The sequence below is a fragment of the Phalangium opilio genome, unplaced genomic scaffold, assembly GCF_054372755.1.
Source record: "Phalangium opilio isolate 3A_F unplaced genomic scaffold, DU_Popi_V2 ptg000032l_1, whole genome shotgun sequence".
Classification (NCBI taxonomy): Eukaryota; Metazoa; Arthropoda; class Arachnida; order Opiliones; family Phalangiidae; genus Phalangium; species Phalangium opilio.
Window position 1 is genome coordinate 3,934,905 of NW_028324159.1, and position 17,088 is coordinate 3,951,992.

Genomic DNA, 17,088 nt, shown 5'->3' on the forward strand with positions numbered 1-17,088 from the left:
TCAAAACGGCGCCAGAAAATAGATACTACACGCGTCTCGAAATAGAGCGAGGTGTTCGCGTATCGGTATCTGGACCGATGGCCAAGTTATTTAACATTCCCGAAGAGGGAGAAGTTTTGCAACATAGCCACTCGGGTGTAGCGTTGGTGAACCCCCGATTGAGATCAATGACACTGACAGAGGCTAATAATTTTTGGACTAGCGAATACGATGTTGATAGATTTCCAGAAGATCCAAATATGGCTGACCAGCCGTCCCTACCCGGATATCAACAAGATAACCTTCAAGGCAAACGAGTTGACAATTACGCGTGCGAGATTCCTCCCGGGGTTTATTATCATATTAGCGATGTTTTAAGTGCTATGAGCGAAGCCATGTCGCCGACGCATAGAAAAAGTCTAAAATTTTGGCAGAATGTAGACGGAACCGTGACGGTTTCAAAACTGAACGATACGGTCTCAATTTTGTTTCCCAAAACAACACCCGGAAGAGGCCTGGGACGATTGCTAGGTTTTAGTAGTAATCAATTGGATCGGTATCTCAATAACGAGACTTCGGAGTATCCCGCTGATATCATGAGAGGCGTCGATGCCATGTTTGTTTATACCAATATTATCCGTCAACAAGTGGTGGGTGGTGGTCAAGCTCCTCTGCTACGTTTCATAAAAATGCCGGCTTTTTCGCTGCTAGACGAGGAGAACCAGGAAATATTTAATAATATCGACTTTTATCCAATTTCAACCAGCGATATACAAGAAATTGAAATTGAATTGAAATCCGATTACGGGGAAAATATTCCGTTTAATTTGGGCAAAGTATATATTAAACTGTTTTTTAGGCGTCGACGTCAATAGAACAGGAGCAATGGTGCCTAATAGATACACTCTGTATTTCCAAAGAGGATCGTCCCTTCCGGCTTTACACGCGAACGTTTTCCAATCGGGGGGTCGTTTTAGTGTTGGCGGCATCTTTAATTCTTTATTGCGCAAAATTACACCCTTTATTAGGCCGGCCCTTAGTACGCTAGCGTCCGAAGCTGTTGGGTTAACGAGTAGAGTAATTAGCGATGCACAAAACCCCACCATATCACCACGTGAATCTATTAAACGAAATGTCAAACAATCTATAAATTCACTACTACATAAAGGCGTGGACCGGTTCGTCAACACTCAGAGCGGGACGGGTCGAAAACGAAAGAGGACTGCTAAAACAAGCCGGAGCAAACGTGTTAAGCGACGCACTAAACGCGATTTTCTAGACTAAACATGTCGACCTACGAAAGTGTTCTATCCGATTTTGAAATATTTGAAAAGCCAGTGGTGAATAATAATATTGTGGGGACTAAAACGACTGCTCATTATCCAATTGCCCCACTAACTAATGCTTAATATGTAGAATTTATCATTCCTCCCTCAAACAATTATCATGATTTGACTAAAACTCTTTTGAGATTAAAATTTCGCGTTTTACACGAGGACGGCACGGCCGTTCCAGATGCGGAAAAGAAAGTCTCGGTAACAAATTTAATAATTGCCTCGCTATTTTGTCAAGTAGAATTATTTCTTAATGGCGTTGCCATCCAGCAACCTAATAATATGTACCCATATATGGCCTATTTTAAAATACTTTTAAATTATGGACAAACGGCGGCCAATTCCTGGTTAACTTCTATGTTATATTATTTGGATACCATTATCGATCCGGCGACGGCTTTAGCAGACGCCAATATTAACAAAGAAGATAATGGTATTGGTCGTCGCGCTAAACGCGTGGCAAAATCAAAGACGTGCGATGTAATTGGCGAATTATTTCTGGATATGTTCAAAACGCCCAAATTCTTACTAGATAATATCGAGGTGCGAATTAGACTTCATCGAAGCTCCACGGATTTCGCTATTATTCACAATGAGCAGGGCAAAAAGTATAAGATTGATTTAACGGAATGCACCTTGTTTACGCGCGAAATTGAGGTTAATCCAGAGCTGCAGCTAGCTCACGCTCAGATGTTAAACTCGGGAATAAACGCTCGCTACGAAGTAAACTCTATTGTTATGAAAAATTTCTTAATAACCACCGGAACGCAAGATTTTATTAGGGACAGCCTGTTTACGGGGCAATTACCCTCGCGAACTGTCGTGGCTTTCGTTACTAATAAAAAATTTGTAGGGGAAGCAACTTCCAACCCCCTGGATCTCCAACATTTCAAACTCGATTTCATGCAATTCTCTTTAAATTCTCAAAATTATCCTGATATTCCCTTTACGCCTAATTTTGACGACGATCAATACGTTAGATGTTACAATTCTTTATTCGAGGGGCTCGAGATATTAGGTCTTGACCGGGGAAATATAATTTCTTACGATTTATATAAGAAGGGCTTTTTTGTCGTTGTTTTTGATTTGAGTAGAGAACACCTCGCTTCGTTAGGTTTAAATTCCATGCCCCAGACTGGTAACTTGCGATTATCGTTAAGATTTAGCTCTCCGCTAACCGAAAACGTCACGTGTATTGTCATGGCCGAATTTCCAAACAACCAATTAATAATATCTAAAAACAGAGAAATTATTTATAATCACCCCAACGTATAAAAGACTAAAACTTTATAAATACAATATCAGTCGCGAGCCAATATGCACCCAGTACACACCGTCACGCCAAAGCTCGACATTTGCGTCATTGAGTCAATTGAACCTAAAATATTAATTCAAAGATCGGATACGCGTACAAAAACTATATTAAAACCTAACGCCTGGTACGCTTTGTTTCGGTTTCAAAATGAACTCACGTCCTTTTTTGACGGAAAAATACCTCGCTATCATATTTGGTTGCCCGTCAAAGAGCGCCTCAAGCTGGAATGCTTCGTCAACTCGAAAGATGAACGTATAATCGATCTTCGATACTATGAACGAGGCAGCGGCAGTCGTTATTTCCTGAACTTTAGCACCAGCGAAGGATTCAGCCTGAACAAAACAGGATGGCAGACATTGATTGATTTAAAGCCGCTGATTGACGAGGATCTCAAAGCTAAAGGGATAGCTGTCTGTCGCATGCGCGAATTAATTTTAAACGAGCTCACTACCACTTTGTTTGACGTCACTTCCACTTGCGCCAACGTCGAGTGTCGAAAACAAATATGCCACTCTCAAAGCTGCTCGGAATTTGACACAAATTTCAGCGATCGAGTCGAACGTAATTTGCACGAAGCGCTTCCTCAATTGGATCGTGAGAAAATTTTGCATCAATTTGAGACTGAACACGGATGGATCGAGGATCAAGAGGATATTTACGCTTATTTTGTCAACAGTTTTGCCGATTTAAAGAATGCCTTGATTTATGGCTATTAAAATAAATGTACTGATATAGCGTATTTGTTTAACTGATATTGTTTTTATAAAATACCTTTGTGTGTATTAAATAAAGTTGATTATTGGGAAACCATTTAGTCGTTATTTATACTTGTTAAGACATGGACGCTAAAATTAGAAAAATTTATTACGACGTGGCTAATCCGGCCGCCTATGGGTCACTATCTTAAATATTAAAATAAATATAATTAATATTTAATATTTTCTTCATTAGTTGTTCGCCTTATTGAACGTTACATCGTTTTAAAAAGAACAATTAAAAATTCTTAAGAGACTTGACTAATATTGGCGTTTGAAATGAAGCATACGCCTTACTCAAATAGGTAGTATATAAGGGTTTCGAATCGCAGCTATGGATAAGAACAGCGCAATTGCGTGAACCTTTGGTGGAAGCCCCACCTTAGGGAGGCCGGACGTTTCTCGTAACCCTGGCCGATCGCCGCGTATGTCTTAACCTTAAGGATGATGATGGAGCAGAAGCCAAGTGTGCAGACTGGTGTCCATGTGGGATGGACAAAAACAATGACCAGAAGATGGTGGTGTGTAGAAACCAGTGTGTACAGACTGGTGTCCATGTGGGATGGACAAAGACCAGAAGATGGTGGGGATTAGAAGCCAGTGTTTACAGACTGGTGTCCATGTGGGATGGACAAAGGCCAGAAGATGGTGGTGTGTAGAAGCCAGTGTTTACAGACTGGTGTTCCATGTGGAATGGACAAAGACCAGAAGATGGTGGTGTGTAGAAGCCAGTGCGTACAGACTGGTACAAGTGGGATGGACAAAGACCAGAAAATGGTGGTGTGTAGAAGCCAGTGTGTACAGACTGGTGTCCATGTGGCATGGAAAAAGTGCCCCAATGATAGTGGGTTATAGAAGCCAGTGGGTAAAGACTGGTGTCCATATGAGATGGACAAATGGCCAGAGGATGGTGGTGTTAGACAGGGAAGGGATAATAGCCATGGTAAGTGGAATACAATTTTCCAAATTTCCGGGAACTGTAAATGCGGTCCGGAATTTGGGAAAACGTTTGCTCCGATTTGAAAACTGCGAACGCGGTCCCCTGGGGTGTAAGTCAATAACAACAGCCTGACAGACAGACACACAGACAGACACGTCGAAATTAGAACCTCTCCGTGACATACGTCACTCGGAGAGGTAAAAAATAGCGAATTTCTTACGGTACCTTAAAATATTTTTTACAATACATACGCAAAAGATAAAACACCGACCATAATCCCCTTTAACAGGGAATACAAAAAAGAGGGTATACTGACTTGCCTTCAACATTTTGGATTTCGCTATTTTGACCTACAAGCCTTGTTGCTACTTTTGAAATAAAAGTGTTCCTAAAGAACTGGCATAGTTTATATAAGCAAATTTTGAACTTGGAATTTTAAGTGCGTCTCTCTAATCGATTTGAAGCTTTTAGCAGTTACATCTATCGGTAGGGTGAAAGAGTGTGAGATTATTTGCAGCCTGCACTTCTATTCGCACACACAGTAACATAACAGCAAGAAGTAAGCTCCCCAAAACTTCTTCGATTCACTCATCCATCCATCTTTTCAACCCAAATTTACAAGGAAAAATCTTTCAAACTTTTAACATACAAAATTAAAGAGCGGTTCATCTGGTTCTCGGGAGCTCTCTGGCAATGATCCCCTCCCAAAAAATGGCGAAACAACTATCTTTTTCGCCACGGCCGCCTTCTTTTCTCTAGACCCCTTGGATCTCGGGAGCTCTCTGGCAATGATCCCCTTCCAAAAAATGGCGAAACAACTATCTTTTTCGCCACGGCCGCCTTCTTTTCTCTAGACCCCTTGATTTACGAGCATTTGCTTTTTCCTTTTTTTCCCATATCCAATAATTTTAACGTTAAGAACAGAAATAGGATATCAATGTTAATGGTTTCCGCGTTTACGAATGAAACGTTGCACACTTAATAAAATTGTCTTTCCCAACAAAACGTTATTCCCAGCAAAACATTCGTAATATTGGTGTTGTTAAAACAATAGTTTTAAACTGCAATGAATAAAATGGTTTTAGGACTTGCTCAAAACTCCCGAATACCATTTTCACCCAAAATCTTTATTGATAATGTGAAAACGAATCTTGCTTATGAAACTAAGCATTACTGAAACGCAAAGAGCCATATTTGTTGTCATTATGCCACTTATGACACATTTGCAGCTTAGCACAACTTGAACGAAAAAGAGAAGACATTTTGCAGGCTAAAACCAAGGGGCAAAACAAAATTAACTCAAATTCGGCCTACAATTAAGGCCTATAGTATTTTGATGATTCTTCTTTTTGATTTATTAGATGATTCAACACAAATAAGTTTCGTAGACTAGTTAAGAGGTGTGTATAGAATTAAAATTGAATGCGCTGACTCACGTACCAAAGACATGGTGATAAAAACGTTGATCGGGGATCCATTTTTCCACTCATATAGTTAAGTCATAAAGCATCGTCTGAATGGGGCTGTAGTTAAAAAAGTACACTTTTTTCTAGCGCCTCGTAATTTTCACATAGTCACTAAAATAACGTACTGTACACTTCTTTATTTATTCATACCAATGTTTTTCAAGTAGAAAAGTCGTTTTATTAAATTAGCTTTAGCTGTTAGTTTCCAGGAACAATCCATTTACATGCACTCGTATTTCAATGTTTACTCGCTTATACATTTATTTCATCAGATACTGAATATTTTACTATATCGAAAAGGTTTCAGATGTCGTCTTAGCACATTAAAAGGACAAAAAAGGGAGACAGCTGATAAAAAATGTTCTGTAGGTAACTTACCGTTCTTCTCGAAGTGTGTAGCGTCGTACGTACTGAAACGTTCATTTTATAAATCTTATTTTGAAGAGAAATTTTGATAAAGAGTTTTTGGTAGACTATTCCTAGAAAACCTCGCGTTTTGGTAAAAGCGTAACTAATGCTGCCACGTTGGGGAAATTTTCGGAATTGGTTTTTCATTTCATTTACTAGAGAAATAGCATAAATTTCGAATAAATCGGGGCGTTTGAATCGACCCTACCGAAAGTTTGAAGATGATGGAAATACTTTGGACTCAAACTTATAGGAATGTGGATTTTCTCTTCATATAACACTCTCCTACAAAATATAATTACAATTGATGGGTTTCTTTTGCTGAAAGCAGCCAGAAACGTCCTTCAAAATCCGTTTGAATCTTCAAATAACCGAGTCTGAGGCATTTGGTTTTTGTGTTTTGCTGTTTTCATATAACAAAAAAATTTTATTTCATACAAACTGCAGTAATGTAATCCAAGGAAATATTTATCAACGAGATCTAAACTTTGTGTTTCGGTCGTGTTTAATAAAGGGTTTATCAAAGTGCTAAGAAGTATTAGATAAATAAGTAATGTGTGCCAATTTGGTAGCTATGCTTTGTATATGCTACAGCTTTTATTTCCCACAAACGTTATAAGTCAATATGTGAATTTTGAGATGAAGAACATACGAGTGGTATTTGGCGAGCCACTTGCATGAGCAACAGGCTCGGAAATGGACGAGAAGTACAGCGCAATTGATCTGAATATTTCTTACACAACGACTCCCAGATCCAACTTCTATAAATGGAAGTAAGATAATTTCATTTCATATATATAATATTGCTACATTTGCTAAGTGTTGGTTAAACATGAGCAATTGTTTCTTAAGAAAAGCTTCGAACCTATTGGTCATTATCACACCTCGTATTTCATTAGTTACCATAGGGAAAAGATAAGCTTTGGTATCTTTCACGTCTTCGCCAAAATTATTATTACAAACCTGAGTACTCAGGGTAGGGAGACCTGGCTTATTTCGGCACTACACATGGATGTCGATTTGTAAAACCTGTAGCGATTTTTGTTAGTCTCCTTAAAACTAAAAGAAATAGACTTTGTGTTAACTAACAGCCACAAGTTAAATGCCCGGAAACTCGCGTCAATTTCACTATTGGGTTGAGCAAGAAAAATATTATAAAATGTTGTCTAGGGGTTTTGTGTGTAGGCTTAAACTAGTTAAAGGGTCCGAATTGAATTGCCAATGAACCATAATATTTAATACCGACAAATAACATAAAACAATGTAAGCACAAAAATAATGTTAAACGCGTAAAACTTCCATGGAAGAAACCATCCAAATAAGGATTTTAAATATTTTGTTTCAATAAATTTACTGATTAGCCCCAATAAGGGTGTAACGGTTTAATTTTAGAACAGATAGAGATAAATGTCGCTAAATGTGTATGGCGGCGACTACCTGTCCAGCAGGCCATCCCCTCTCAGTACACAAGTAAAAGCTTAGTTACCGAGCATGGATCCAAGTAAACTTGGCGACCCATATATCATGTTTTGACAGCTGAAGCCCGAATTTAAAGTAAACGTGTGAGATCTGGAGCTATTTCAAAACTTATAATTTCTTATATTTTCTCAAAATAATTATATACTCGACTATTTTTATATATTTTTACAAAAGAACGTTACAAACCTCTAACCTCTGAATTACCCGCGAAATTTTAAACCCAGGAAAACTTCGAGATTAAGGGATTAGGTTATAAAATAAAAAATCAGGAATTTTTCGAATCTTAGAGCATCGTTTGAACTTCTAAATTTAAAATATAAAATATAATTTTTTTAATCGCATAGGAGTATTACAACATGAAATATTTTATCACATAGGAATTTATAATTGTAAATAAAATAGAGCCACATTTTAAAAATGGGAATATAATAGTGCTACATTTGAAATATATAAATAAATTAGTGCCATATTTTGAAAATATGGATAAATTAGTTTTAATGTGCACTATATTATTCCTAGTTTTAAAATGTTATAAAACAACCTGAATCAGTGTTGTTTGAAAAAAGTAAAAAAACCCATGTTCTGTTGTAACATTCCTATTTTGAAATGTGATAAAAAACTTAGTAGAAAAATAAAACAAATAAAAATAAGTGTCATTCATAAAATCGTCATTTTACATTTTAAGTTTAGAAGTTCAAACAATTTCCCAATAAACTAATCATTCTTGATTTTCTATTATCTAAGTTCATCTCTCAGCCAATGTTACGAGAAAAGCCTAGCCTCCTCATGTAATGTAAAGTCCACCAAAAGCTCATGATGATGGGCTTTTCTTATCATTTAATGGGAATAGACCGCCTTATATACTCCAATTTCTCGAAAATTCCGGTGTCAAACGTTAATAATAGAGAAGTTGAGAAATATATTTGGGTTATGATTTCTTAAAATAATTTAACTAGGATTTGTTTAAGTAAAAGGTAATGGGGAATAATTAATACCAAATATATTTATTGAATTAAGTTTAACATCTGTTAGTTGAAACTTCTTTAGTCAAAGATAATATAGGATGAGTAATGAAGATTGCGTATGAATTCATACCATATACTGGACGATATAACAGCTTTGTGCATCAGCATTTCCACCCAGCACTGAACGGAAAAGGTATATGTGAAATTGTGAACTAAACCAGGGGAATGATTTTGGCGCGAAATAAATTTTAAGTGGGGCAAGCGAGCGGAAGCAGTTGTTAGCCAATGAGGGAAGGTTTGAGAGAGAAGAGCGTGAATAAGGACAAGTTGTCCCTTACCTACTGTTGGATTGTGAGAGAGCTGTAAATGATCCACTTATGGTCAATACATATATTTAATAGTTGTGTTACAAATCATGGAAACTCTCCAAAGTTAATATAAGACAAGTAACAATATAGTTGAAATAAAGCAGAGAAAAGATGTCGATTCAGAAAAAGCAGTAAACTCAATTACGGTAGAAAATCTTGGGTTTTCTTCTGATAATATCAGAAATCAACACGAAAACTACTGTGCGACACACTTAAATTTATACATCGAGCTGTTCAGAAAATCGAACGCCTATCATAATTCCTTGCAATAATACAGATTCCACTGCTAATTATGCATTGTGTTCATATGTCAAGGAACCCTACAGAACCCTATTATTTTCATTTTTCACAATCCAAACCAAAAATGTGTTTCGGAATTTCGATGTCTTTATTAGTTTTGTAGCTATAAAGCTCTGTTTCATTTTGATATTCCAAGAGCATCTTTTGACATTAATATTTGAAATGGGTCTTTGTATATTAATTAAGCTATTAATATATAACCTAAACGTTCATTTAGATGTTGCTAGGTATAAAGAAGAAAATTACTTAATGTCATTCCTTCCATTGCTGTTTGTTTGTTGATCGTAGTGAACTCAAAAGTAAACACTACAGGTCCGATATGAGATGAATTAAAATTAGAATTTCTCATGTTCTCTGTGAAGAGGTATTAACGGTTTAGAGTGAACCCAAAGTTAGACAAACATTATAATGAATTATTTTAGGTTGTTTTATAGAACCACATGTCTTGACAACAAGATCACGGAGCGTCTGATTGTAATTTCGTTAACAATTCTTAGTTTAAATTCTTCTAGCGCGGTTAGAGATAGATCACCTTAGTATTCACAGAAGTAGGGTGAGGACTAGAAGTTAAAGGGCTGTAGCAATGGCAATAGTACTCCTGTGCGAGACCCGTTTTTTAGGGTTCTAGTCGGGTCTTGAGTCCTAAAAAAGCTCTTATAGAATCTTGAGTCGAGTCTTCAAAATGCTATCGAGTCCTTGAGTCAGCTTCAGAACTAGGTTTCAAGGCCAGTGTCGAGTCCTGGTAAATTGTTTCAAGTGCTAGTCGAGTTCTGATAAATAATTTCTATTTATACTATTAAAATATTAATTTTACATAATTATATTGCAAAAAAAGGAATAATTTAAAATCTACTAAAAAAGTATATAACTTATAAAATAGTGAAAATTACGGAAACGTAGGACTTTACACGAGATCGAGCCAGCTCGTGCTTGTGACGAGCGAGCCGAGTTCGAGCCGACACTTTGGCGGCTTGACTAATTAACGAGCGAGCTTTTATAAGGTCGAGCCGAGCCGATAGGCATCGAGCCACTAAAACTCGCGAGCCGGATAGCGAGCTTAGTCACTGAAATGGTGCTTTCCTTTTACTCCTCTCCATCAATAGGGTTCCGTTGTATTTTTAAATGAAATAAAGCATGAGAAAATTTGCTGTCTCTCGCCTCTAACCGTGAACATATAACGATTTCTTTACTTTTTACCGAGCGTTCTCCGGTCTTAAGTTGGTAGTAGCAATTTTTGTTAAACATATTTGTTAACCGAGCCAGCTCGGCTCGTCTCGATCATTTTGGAGCCGAGCTTTTAAAAAGCTCGCTCAGCTCGGCTAGTGGACAGTCCTACGAAAACAACACGCAAAAACAGTAATTTTAACTTTCGGTTTGCTTAACTGCATTTCTGTGAGCAAATATTTGTCCAATTACCTGTCTACTCTAAATTATAAATCGATAAAACCTCACTAGATGCCGCGCTCTGCTAAAATTTCCGGGTCACCGAATTCAAGGTAAATATTTTTGGACTTGCTAAGTCACTAAGCCTCGGTTCGAGTCCTTCTTGAGCCCAATAATATTTAAGATTTTTGAGGACTTGAAATAATTCTCAAGTCCTAAAATTTTGATTCTCAAGTCTCGATCCAGTACTTGCCTTTAATCGAGTACTCGCACAGGCCTAGGCAATAGATCCTGGCACTAGTGAACTAGTTTTGGAGTGTTTGGAGACCTAGAGATTATTGATAGAGTTCCAAAATTTGATACTTAGCCTAAAACTTTTATCTCCACCTCCTCTGTGCTGAGGACCAACCTCCATATTCCGCTTGGAGTGACCCATATTTTTGGAGATAAAAATTCATGTCGAGCGAGGAATTGGGTTTCCCAAAACTTCTAGTACTCATCCAACTTCTGGTATTCAAGCTGGCAAACTAACATTATTGTTGAGGTAAAACGAAAGGATAGTGTTTAGACGCCAACCTTGTTATGAATGAATGAATAATTATAGCTTCTGCAGTTTGCTTATCAATAAACAGCAATAATTACATATCTAGTTACAAAAGTTTGTAGGTAGTCTTCCACTGGCCTCGGAGAGATAATATTTTGGTTTTCCAACTTGTTACCTCTCTGATCAATTGACGTATGTTACATTTTCCACATCTAATACCTTTTCTTTAGTTTCCTGAACCTCAGGGAATTAAGACTTGGATACTTGGCAGTGAGTGTCGTCTTGAAATGAATTATACAGCAAATTTGCATATAAGTATATTACGATAGTTAACGGAATTTCATGAAAAACGGAGTATTTAAAACCGCTCGCGAAGGTGTCATAAAAAGCGGGAAGGGTAAAAAAAAAAAATTCGGAAATTGATTTCTTGCATCGTTGTAAAACTTATTCCCATTGAACAGAGCGATAATCAGTGGAACTTTGAATTTGGTTGCATCTTGATACTCGCGGTTTTTAATAAATTAATTAATTGCAGTTCAACTACTTCAACTAAAATGGATGGAATAAAATTAAATTAGGTGAAATTTTAGGAGAAAAATTAAAAATTTAGAGCTACTGGACCGTCCTTTAACTATACGTTACACCAGGAGTTCATAATAACCCCCCTTCGGGGGGGAAGTACGAAACCGAATAAAAAGCCCGTAATCTCAAAGTTTCGCCGTAAAGCTCAGCGGATTTATACACCGCTTAACTCCCAAGGAAATAGTTACTCCAATGTTTAGCACCCACGCACATTAACTTCCACACTTCTGCTTAAGCACTATTTTTCTCTTGTGATTTTGGGAGCGAAAAGGGCTCGCGTCTGTCGGCGTGGTGGAAATTAAGCTTTGGCTAAGAAGCTGGCTTTTCGATGGGTTCTAGTTTTCCACAAAAATTAAACGATGATCTTTAATGTTTTGTTGTGAAATGTGTGAGTGAGAATTCCGTGGTTAAATTAAAATGGTTTGGACAAATTCATTCCCAGTATCTTTTGTATAAGAATTCCATCGTGTTTGTACGTCCACCATAGTCATAATTTTTCTTAACGACGGAGATCCCAGCCAACGGAAGTTTGGGAACGAAAACCAAGGACCATAGATACCACTACAATCTACTGTAAAGTTGTGTGTCCATCATCAGGCTAGTCCTTTCTATGTGCAACGACAAAATCTTGTTGTTCGCGATTTTTACCATTAGCTCTATGGTTAGTTTCGTACTTTCCCCCAAAGGGGGTTATTATGAACTCCTGGTTACACTTAAAAGACTAGGGTATCGGATGCTAGAAATGTGTGACATCACATTCTCCTTTTATTGAACCGTGTTATATTTATATTTTAACATCGTTTAAATTATTAAAGCTATCGTAATATACGTCATTTATAATACAATGTTGTAAAAAGCAATTTATTTGCTAATGCCAATACATTAGGAGCAAGAAATAGTGGAATACGCTATGATCCTGTTAAGAGAAACTAAAAAATATTTGGCCATGATGTATAATACCAGGTTAGTTTTTTTGTAGTTTTAAGTTGTAGTATTAAGTGCAAGCAAAAATATCATAATCTAATTATAGATTTTTTGTACAGCATTCATATTGAACCCGTTAACTACGAGTTTTTCCAGAACATGAACCCTAAAACTCCAAACTCACATGTAAGTTTATCTAGTATATTATAATAAGGGACAGAGAACTTTATTTCCTAAAGTTCTCAAGGGAGTATCTGTTTGCGTTCATTGCTTCTCCGAGTCCTAAAGCGTTGGCGATAATCAGGAATAATTTGTACGGGATTTACATGCGCAAGTCGAGAGAGTAGTAGTAAAGCTAGATTCCCACTCGACCGAAAAAACCCGGCGGAAATCACGCAGCCGACGGTAGTAATTTTAACTTACGCCGGCGTCCAGCGGTAGACCGTTCACACTACGGCTGAATTTTTAGTTTGGCGGTAGATATTTTTGGGTCACGTGGCAGATTTGAGTGGTTTCCACAACATCTCTTTCGCACTCTGAATTTTTATCTTTGTCCCCTTGTCGCTTCGATCGTACAAGAAGGGATATTTTCTAGCCTCCTCACTAAATTATTTCCTATTAACTTCCATTAGTTTCATTTTTCTTTCTTGGTGGCACGTTTAAGCTGAGCCTTGGTCAACCACAAAAAAATGGCGGCTATAAAATCTATCTCGCGTATGCGTGCGCACTTGAAATTTATGACGTAGTCAGTGAGATAATTTCATTGGCTGAGACACCGGCGTAACGCCGAACACGACCGAAAAAATAGAACCGCGATTCTGTCCGACGAAACCGAAGTTCCGTCGGGGTCGACGCCAAATTTTTTACGTCGAGCCCTAAACGCCGAGTTTCCGTCGTGTTTTCTGCCGAGTGGGAATCCAGCTTAAATACCTCTAAATGCTCTAAGATCAGTTCAATTCTGTTCCATCAAATATCGCAGTACAGGCCTAATAAAGTTCTTTAAACAACACAAAAGGTTGATCTTGCTTGTTTTCTAGTTTACTCTTTATCATATAGTAAAATACGACTGAAACTAAGCCGTAAAATTAAGTTTGAATATAAACGGCATTTCTAGAGTTAAACCAAGAAACAGTTAATATAATGTGTTAAAACATTATTATATCCGGTTTTAAATGTGTTTGGATCATGTGGTTTCTTCTATTAGAGACACTAGCTAAGCAACGAAGCGGGAAGAGTTTCCGGTCCATGTAGACAGTATATTTTAAATAGTGTTTGCACCTATTGACGTTTTTTATATTTAGGAAGAAGTTTTTTTAAATTATGAAAATCTCTAAAACAATTTTTAATTTGAAGTTAATCATAAACCTAAAATTTTAAGGGTCTAGGATATGACGTTTTGGCAGGTTTAATGACTAGGGGTTTGCGGAGCCAACGTTGAGAACAATTCAACCAAACGGTCACTTAGTGTTACCATAGGTTTATAACGTATATTCCATAAGTATGACACTACCTGTACTTTTTTGTGTTAGAGACTTACTGAGAGCTAGTTCGAAAGCGGCGCGAGAACCGACTATACTTGGTTTTGCAGTCCATCTTCCTAACCGACATCACTTCATTACAAGCTCTCAGTTAGCAGTGACAAACTTATGGGACATATCTTATGATCTTATGGTGTAACTGTTATCATTCAAATTCAGTAACGACTTGTGAGTGTGCATAAAGAATAAACATAAAAGCGAACGTACAAACATCTATATATAAGATGTTGCTGCTATGCATCCATTACAAATTATCCCTCCTTTACATCAAAAGCGTTAGGATAAGTATGGAGAGTCTGCTCGCCGGGTAAAATTTCCACATAGATAAAATTGCTTATTTTGATGTTTAGGTCTTGAATAAATCAGTTATAGAATACTATCTCTTACAATTTAAAAAAATATTTGAATTTCAGAAAGTGGACTTTTTTATAACGCCGTTTGAATTGTCACTATTGCCAAAATTGTACCCTTGGTGTCCCAGTCACGTATATGGCAGTAGCGACACCTACTTCTTTTCCAGAACACCAGAGAAGATTGTGAAAACTACATCTGAAGTCATCACTTTTCAAGCATCGGTAAAACACTTTATGCAGCATCTACCTTTACATAAAGTCGTTCAAAACATTTATAACACTTCATATAAGGCAAACAGAAATACTAGAAAGTGAGTCTGTAAGGAAAGGGTGGGCTACGTATGGCTCTCGTTGTCCCTCAGCCAAAGGAAAAAATATTTCTGGCCCCTGTGGTATACTAGGTGAATACTAGCGGATGAATACCGAGTAGACAGGCCAACCGAAATAACTTTCCAAGGTTGGGACTACAAAAACTATCAATACAAACAATCAGAAATATTCTATCAATCAATATGCCTGAAAATTCCATCAGTTTTCGTCGAAGAGAGGAAAATTATAACGTAATATCAAAGTAGTGATCTGTTTGGTCGACCAAAAAAGACTAGGAAGAAAGACCTGTAGTACCTCTTAAAGGGTGGGTATCTTCCCATTGCGCAGAATTCCATTAGACCGAATTCCCATTAGACCGTATCCCGCCAACGTTTTTAATAAATTTAGCCCAACGGCGGGTTTGGTATTTACAATTCAAACGACCCTATTTGTCGAATTAAGCGACCCCAAAAATGCTATGTAGTTTAATTATAATTAATGTCGTTTTTTAATGAAACGTTGTAAATACATTTTTACTGCCTTGGAAACGCCAATATTTGGTCTATTATAGTTGATATATATTATTTGTTCGGTGTGCTTAGTTCCCAGTTTGTTAAAATGGATCGTATGGCAAATAAAGGTTTATTTGTTTACGTGTACAACGGAAATTTATTTCGGCTTTATAAAAGCCTAGGCCAGCCCGGATTTTTTGTATGTAGAACCGGTGGTTGTAAAGTTAGAATGATAACTTTGGGTGAAGATATAACTCAGTCAGCTCCATCCAACTCACGCTCCGGATACTAAGGGTATGTTACGGCTAAGAGCTAAAGAATCGATGATGAGAGCCATGCAGCAAGATGATACCAGGGAGGAGAGACTTGAGAGGGAGTGTTAAAGTGAATAGGCGCGTTCGTTCACTTCGTGGCTAAACTCGTCTCTCTATGGCGCTGACTCGGGGACTCATCGCGGTGTCCGCGCGCATGCGTCAAATTTATAAACCGGCTTTGAACTAGAAGGGGAAGGTCGTGTTTGAATTTCTGCCATGGTTAACTATAAGAAGTGTTGTTTTTTAATTGTTCAAGTAACCCTAAGTATTTAACAAGACCCGACATGGTAAATATCGTTTTCAAACCATTTCACAAACCAAAAACAAAGCTTGAAATTTATTGAAAGTGAATAGAAGCTATTGGAAATCGGTCTTCCACAAGCTAATATCCATCTTTTACATTTTTCTATCTGGGTTTTTGGCTTTGGAAAAGCGTGGAAGGATATTCCCTTTTGCTTTCATATATTTTTAAGCGAATACCTTGAATCATTCCTACAACCATTACAAAAACAATTTGGCATTTTTATTAAGCCTCGGTTTCCTCCCAACAGACGTTGATTGTTGGTTGAACCAAAGAGGAGGGAAATTTCCCCCCTCTTTGGTTGAACAGAGTGAGTGGGGCAGTAGTCGATGGAAGCGGAAGCTCACGGCAGAGAGAATTTTTAAATTCTCTCTGCTGGCGGTAGTAAACGACGTCACTCGCGCCTGCGCGTTAGCTAAAATTGTGAAACGGAGATAAAAATTCCTACCCCCACTTTCTTTCCCATTTGCCACTGTATGACGGTTTTTTTAGCATTAGATCAACACTCCCTCTAACGTTCCTTACTCCCTGATGATACTAGAAAACGACCTCGGGAGGTTTTCAACACCGTGTGTTCTGAAGCTAGAAAACAGGCGCTGCATTGAGTGTAATGGAGGTTTTACCTGAGTTTAAATCCGTACGGTCAGCCCTTTACCGGGAACAGAATAAGCGCTTACCAAATAATCCAGCCCACCGCCGAGATATAATACTTACTGAAGAATGGACGCGTCTTGCCGTTGGGGAACAGAGTGAGAACTTTTTACTTGTTGACGATAGAATAGATGACCGAATAATCGCTTTTGCCACTGATACGTTTATGAAAATCTTATGCCAGTCGTCATGTGTTTTTATGGACGGGACCCATTATGCCTGCCCAAGTCAGTTCGCCCAATTATATGTCCTTGACGGTTATTATAACGGTATAATGTTGCCACTTGTATATGCGTTACTTCCTGGACATTCGGCTGTGGTCTACAAGCGGTTTTTAAGCCTGGTCAAAGAAGCAGCTTCAGTTCGAG

The 17,088-nt window shown here is 37.7% G+C and overlaps 1 long non-coding RNA gene across 1 annotated transcript; it reads right to left on the minus strand.

Annotated features, from left to right (window-relative positions):
• Positions 1-708: 708 nt before the first annotated feature.
• On the minus strand, positions 709-3,177 carry LOC149685321 (uncharacterized). Its single transcript, XR_016384065.1, has 2 exons — positions 2,361-3,177; positions 709-1,036 (listed from the first exon to the last, which is right to left on the minus strand). It is a non-coding gene; the product is annotated as an uncharacterized LOC149685321 (long non-coding RNA).
• Between the last annotated feature and the right edge of the window lie 13,911 nt (positions 3,178-17,088).